This window comes from Panthera leo, chromosome B2, assembly GCF_018350215.1.
Source record: "Panthera leo isolate Ple1 chromosome B2, P.leo_Ple1_pat1.1, whole genome shotgun sequence".
In the NCBI taxonomy this organism is placed as follows: Eukaryota; Metazoa; Chordata; class Mammalia; order Carnivora; family Felidae; genus Panthera; species Panthera leo.
In genome coordinates, this window is record NC_056683.1 from 3,367,085 (window position 1) to 3,373,084 (window position 6,000).

At 45.9% G+C, this 6,000-nt stretch overlaps 1 non-coding gene across 1 annotated transcript; it reads right to left on the bottom strand.

Annotated features, from left to right (window-relative positions):
• Nucleotides 1–4,008: 4,008 nt before the first annotated feature.
• On the bottom strand, nucleotides 4,009–4,102 carry TRNAI-UAU. Its single transcript has 2 exons — nucleotides 4,065–4,102; nucleotides 4,009–4,044 (listed from the first exon to the last, which is right to left on the bottom strand). It is a non-coding gene; the product is annotated as a tRNA-Ile (tRNA).
• Between the last annotated feature and the right edge of the window lie 1,898 nt (nucleotides 4,103–6,000).

Below are 6,000 nucleotides of genomic sequence, written 5' to 3' on the forward strand. Positions count from 1 at the left end.
TGGTTTGTTTTCTAGTTTTTTGTTTTGGGTAAGAATAGGAAGGAGGAATGAAGGTGCATTTTTGTTGAGAGAAATGAGTGTACTTTTGTCCTAAAGTAAAGCCGGTTATTTCTGAATGGGAAAGAGAACAAGGGATGAACTAAAACGGACATAGAATGTTGTAGAAGGTTTATGAAAAAGGAACATTGGGAAAGGAATTTTGCATGTGATCAAGCTGGATAAGATTGAATGAATTTGTTAAAGGGTTGTTTTTTTTTTTTTCTTAAGCTTTCATAGTAACCGTGCACTGATGTAAAACTAGAACTTAATTTTCTTTCGTCTGTTAAAAAGACAATGTTTATTGAACTATTGGTCTGCTCTTGGTAAGAGATCATAAAAGGTTTTTTTTTTTATCATTTAAAGTTATCTGCCTAGAAAATTCTATGTTTTGCCAAAATATTTTCCTGTGTTTATCAGGTCTTTGATTACTTAGAAAAATAGAGCCTTCTCAATATTAGAAGAGCTGATTTTTGCTAACAACTGTGTAAGCCCCTGTATTTCCCTTTAAAATCTTTTGCTGACACTTGGATTAAATAGATAACAAAGTATTGCTTCACAGTGACCTATGATCCTATTTGATCAAGTGCTTTAAAATCTTTTTTGATACTTTTCTCAAACTTCCCCAAATCAAATTCTAAATGAATCTTTTGACCTGGAAGAAACTCTGAGATTATTTCCAGAGTTTTGATATTCTGACTCTTGATTTCAGCTCAGGTCACGATCTCATGGTTCGTGGGATCGAGCTCCCGGACGGGCTCTGCACCGAGAGCTCGAAGCCTGCTTGGGATTCCCTCTCCCCCTCTCTCTCAGTGCCCCTCCCCTTCCTACGATCCTGCTCTCTCTCTCTCTCTCTCTCTCAAAATAAATAAATAAGCTAAAGAAAAAAATGTTTTTAATGATTTTAAATGATTCTAGCGTCAGGCCACTGCCCAGATATCACACTTTGGAGGATGGCGAGCTGGCATCATAAACAGAAACCTACGGTACAGAAGTGGCCGCTAAAAATACTTGTCTTATCTGTGACAAACACCAGAGGCTCTGATGATTAACATATTAAAAATTGGTTTTCTTTAGTGAAATTTGTCCTTGTTAATTAATTAGGATATCAGAAATGTGGTCTGAGTAGGTAAATTAGTTGTGCCCAAGAACTGCGAATTAGATATTTAAGAGATAGAATCCGAAGATAATAAGAGTTAAAGCAGCTGTAGTGTGTTCTGGTTTTCCTGACTCTGATAGAAGTTTGGCTGAATTCTGCCTCTGAAAAATTATTGCATATGCCTCAGGCTAACTTTTCATGAAAAGTAGTTTTGGGGGGGCGGGCTGGGGATCAGGTTGGTGGTTGACAGAGGTGGAAGGTGGGGGTGGGCAAAATGGGTTAAGGAAGTTCAAAGGTACAAATTTCCAGCTATAAAATAAATGAGTCATGGGGATGTAATGTGCAGAATAGCGACTATAGTTAATTCTTCATTGCATATATGGAAGTTGCTAAGAGAGGGAATCATCAAAGTACTTATCAAAGGAAAAAAACTGCACCTAAGTATGGTAACGGATGTTCACTAGACTTACTGGGGTGATCATTTTGCAATATACACAACTATTGAATCATTATGTTGTACATCTGAAATGAATTCACTGTTGTATGTCAATTATACCTCAGTTTTTTAAAGGTAGTTTTGGAGCTACACAAGCAAGAAAACAACAACAAAAACACAGGAACTTTGCTGAACTTACAGAACAGATCTGATGACTCTTTCTTGCTTGCTTCCCAATAAATGATCATATACGTGCAGAATTTCGTCGCAGGTCTGCTATCATGACAGCTTAGCACGTTGGGGAGAGTAGCTAACCACTCTCTCCTTTCTTCTGTAGCTGCCTACCAACATCTAGCGAAACATTCCAGGTTGAGTATCACCAGAGTGGTTTCAATAGCATCACAACAGTTCTTTATGGAAATAACCGCTTACCATTGAGGACACAACTCACTTTTCAAAACATACCTATTGGGCAGATGTTCAATAAGATCTGATGAGGAAAGCAAAGGCCAGCAGAAAGTAACCAAAAATGAATTATCTGACAACACGTGGCCCACTGATGCGCACTGGAGACATGCAGAGCATGACATGCCTACAGCTTCTCATGACTCATGCTTTACTAGACAATAAAGGGTAACCCTATCTTGACAACTGCCACCCCTCCAAGATCCTGTAAATCTCACTTTCAACACACACCAAGTCCTTGGAGACTTACTTATCCCTCACCCCCACTAACTAAAAAGTATATAATCAGTCACTCCTCACAACCCCTGTGCAGCTCTTTCTGCCCACCGGTCCTGTCCCTGTGCTTTAATAAAAAGCAACTTTTTGCACCATGAGACGTCTTGACCATCATGCGGCCAACTGAATGGAGGCAGAGACCAAAGAATTGAATTAAGATGCTAGATCTGGGAAGAAAAATGATCCAAATCTTGAAAAGAAGGCGAAAAGATTACAGAATATGCTTTCAAAATTATATTAGAGCATGTTCAACATGCCCACCTAAGGGGCAACCGATTTTCTCGGATATTGCTACTCTAGGGCTTAGACGCCATAAAGTTAAATGTTATCCTGCAGAAGACTGATTAATTTCAAATGATTCTTGTCCAGCAGAAATGCAACTAGTTTCTGTCTTTTGGAAAATAACCCCAAAGATTATACTTTTTGCTGTTCTGTGGGACATTGGCTAGTTTTTCACTCAATTTTGGTATATTATTTGAGCATTCTTTTTTTTTCCCCACTGATAATGCATTTACCAGTCTCTTCTACTGTCACTTGAACTAGTTTACTGTCCATTTCCTCATTAACAACCTAAATAAATCTCTGCCATTTAATTTCCATTGATACTTGAAGATGAGACTTTGACAGTCTCCAAGGTACTCCGGTGGCTTAGCAAAAGCTATGAAGTGTGAAGGTGTCCATTTTTATTATTATCTGGTGCTTTCCTGGATGGGACTTCCCTACGCTTCCCCAGGAAGACCACTCTGTGACTGTACAATGTCCAGACGCATGCAGGACACGTTTAGGAATCCAGATTTCAAGGGAGAGTTCTCTGGGCTCCGTTTCATTCCATGTACTATTTTCTGCATCCTGTTGCGGGTGGGACATACATGCGCTCAGGTTTGGGATCATCTTTACAGCTGGGAAAAGTACTCCAAATTACCTAGTTCAATTTACCCTTTGGGGCAGAGTGAGGAGGTGTGATAAGATCCATGACCAGGTGGGCTTCTTGTTTCATGGGGGCGGCGGGGCCGCATATTTCTAAGTCAAAATCACTACCTACTTCCTACCTACCTCGTGCACAGCAATCTGCTTATTCCTGCAATGTTGGTCTGCAGATTTCTGGTTTCTGGATGTCATCATCGCTCGTCCTGTTCCAGGCCCAGACAGCTGGATAATATGGGGATGCCAGGTTCTGCTTCTCAGGTGACCAGAGCTGTTCAACCTTCCATGGTTGTTGGTTCATCAGGGTAAAGTGGGGGCGGGGGGATACTAGAGGTGATGCTGTCTTCAGAAATCAGAAATCAGCATCTCATTGTTCCCCGAAGCTGGAATTTTCATCCGGCAGGAAATGTCTCACTTCTGAGTTCCCTCTAATGGAGTTCAGGGCTCGTCACAGCAGGCAAGTTGCTCAGCACTTTCTAAGTATGTGCCGGGGGCTCCCCAGGAGCCATCGTCTTTAGAGCAAAGTGGGAAGGGGGGTGCAGGAAGGGCAGGGTGGGGCTAAAGAGAGAAGCTAAGTCACCGCAGCACAACAGACTCGCTCTGTAAACCCTTCTTCACATTGTTCTGTTTCAAAAGCGCGAAGGAGAACCGGGAGGATACTTGGTATCCAACAAATTCAAACACATCGAAGACGGTGGGATGTAGTCCCCAAGGGCCTAGGGAGGCAGGAAAGGGTCTCTCCGGAGGGAGGCCGCCTCTGGGCGGAAAACGATGCTCCAGGTGAGGCTCGAACTCACAACCTCGGCATCACCCGCACACATACTGCTGTATAAGTACCGCGCGCTAACCGATTGCGCCACTGGAGCACCTGCTCCCCACTTCCGGTCGCTAGCTACACGGCCTACGCGGGGGCGTCCGCCGGCGGGAAGCGAGCCCAGCCCGCGCGTCCCCCGCTGTCCCCGCGCGCCCAGGCGGAGCGGGTTCCTCTGCCACCCCGCCCGGGGCCCGAAGGCGCGGAGGGCGCTCTGCTCGCGGAAACGGCGGCGGCTGCTTCCAGGGACACACAGGTGCACGCGCTCGGGCGACCCCGACGGGCCCCCCAGGACCGCGCTCCACGCGCAGGGCTGGCCGGTGGCGGGGGGGGGAGGCGCACGGAGGCCGCTCCCCGCCTCTCCTCCCCACCCCCCCCCCCCCCCCCCGCGGTGTCCCAGCACCTGGTGGACACCCGAGGATGCTCGCGGCCGCCAGAGGGCGCGTGCGGGGCTGCCCGCTGCAGCCGAGTGACCCGCGACCTGTCGCCGGAGCCCGCGGCTCCTCCCACCCCCGGCGTCCCTCCCCGGGACAGGACATGGGAACTGCCCGGGACAAACAGCCGGAACAGGTCCGAGACTGGCTCCCCCAAGTTCCCGGTGTCCCAACGCCACGTTCAACTAGGTTTTCAAAATATCTAACTACGTTGAAGACCTCAGAGCTAGGAGAGTTGTGAGATGAGTGGTTGGAGGGAGGGGCTAGCTCCAGGGTGTGTGTGTGTGTGTGTGTGTGTGTGTGTGTGTGTGCGCCTTTACGTTTACCCGGAGTGCGGGGTCTTTCTTGGGGGTGGGTGACGTGGGAGACAGATTATGTAGAGTTAGCTGGCCGTTTCTATCCCCGACACTTTCCTTTCTTCTTCTTTTTTTTAAATTACCACTTGTCATGTACATGCGCATATGATATGTCAAAACAAACAAAAACTGTGCTGTAAGAGAAAAATGTCGAGTCATATGTGAAAGGTACTATGTGTTTAGAGTGTAAAGGAGGCAAAAGAGCCCCTGAACTCTTCTGGAAGCTTATAAATACCATTTGCCCCTAAAGGTGTCCTCCAACTCAGATACAAGATTACCACGGAACTTAAGAGCACTAAGTAATGTCCCACTGTCTTCCACAAGATAAAGGGATCTGGGCACTGAAGCTACTAACTCAAAGAATTATTTTTTAGAGCTACATAGACCCTGAGAAAATCCTAAGCTTTTCTCACGTGGGAAATGTGTAGGAGACTGAGCCTTGGTCCATCTTTTCTCAGACTAACCTAAGTCAGCCTCGTGCACTAAGGCGTCCACTGGAGGTCATGAATTAACCTCTCCTAAGGCATCTAGAATGGAACTATTTGGGTGCCACCCTTTGAGAAAATGGTGACTGGTGGTCATCTGTTTTCTATAGATTAGATCAGCTCAGCTGTAGATCTCTGGTTGGGAAAGGTTTGGAATCTGTGTGTGGACCCCACCCCATAGTACTGAGCTGCACTCAAGAATCACACTCCCTGGGACCATTGAGCCAAGAAAATATGTTGCCCTTTCCAATGGAGCTCCCGCCAACCTTGAAACTTAAAGACCTTGCCATGTCTACTCTCCCTGAGTCTCAGGATTGGGTCTCCACGTGCACGTGGTCGTCAAAAGCGATCTTTACCTTGTCGAATTACATCTGATTTCCCACCACAAATATCCCTTCTTTCCCCGGCCACTGGCATGAGCAGACTATCCTCTTAATTGTACAACGGACTCATACAAAAACCTATAGTTCTGAGCTAGAAATGTATTGCACACTCGACAAAACTCCAACTGAATTTTTAAACGTTTTGGCATAGTGTATACCTAACAGGAAAGGTCAGCTGAGTGAACGTGACAAATCCCTCCACCCCGAGGAGGAGTCTTGTGTTCCTGGATCATTCATTCGTTCCAAAAATATTTATGTAGCACCTGCCTCGTGACAGACAGTACATTAGGGCTCA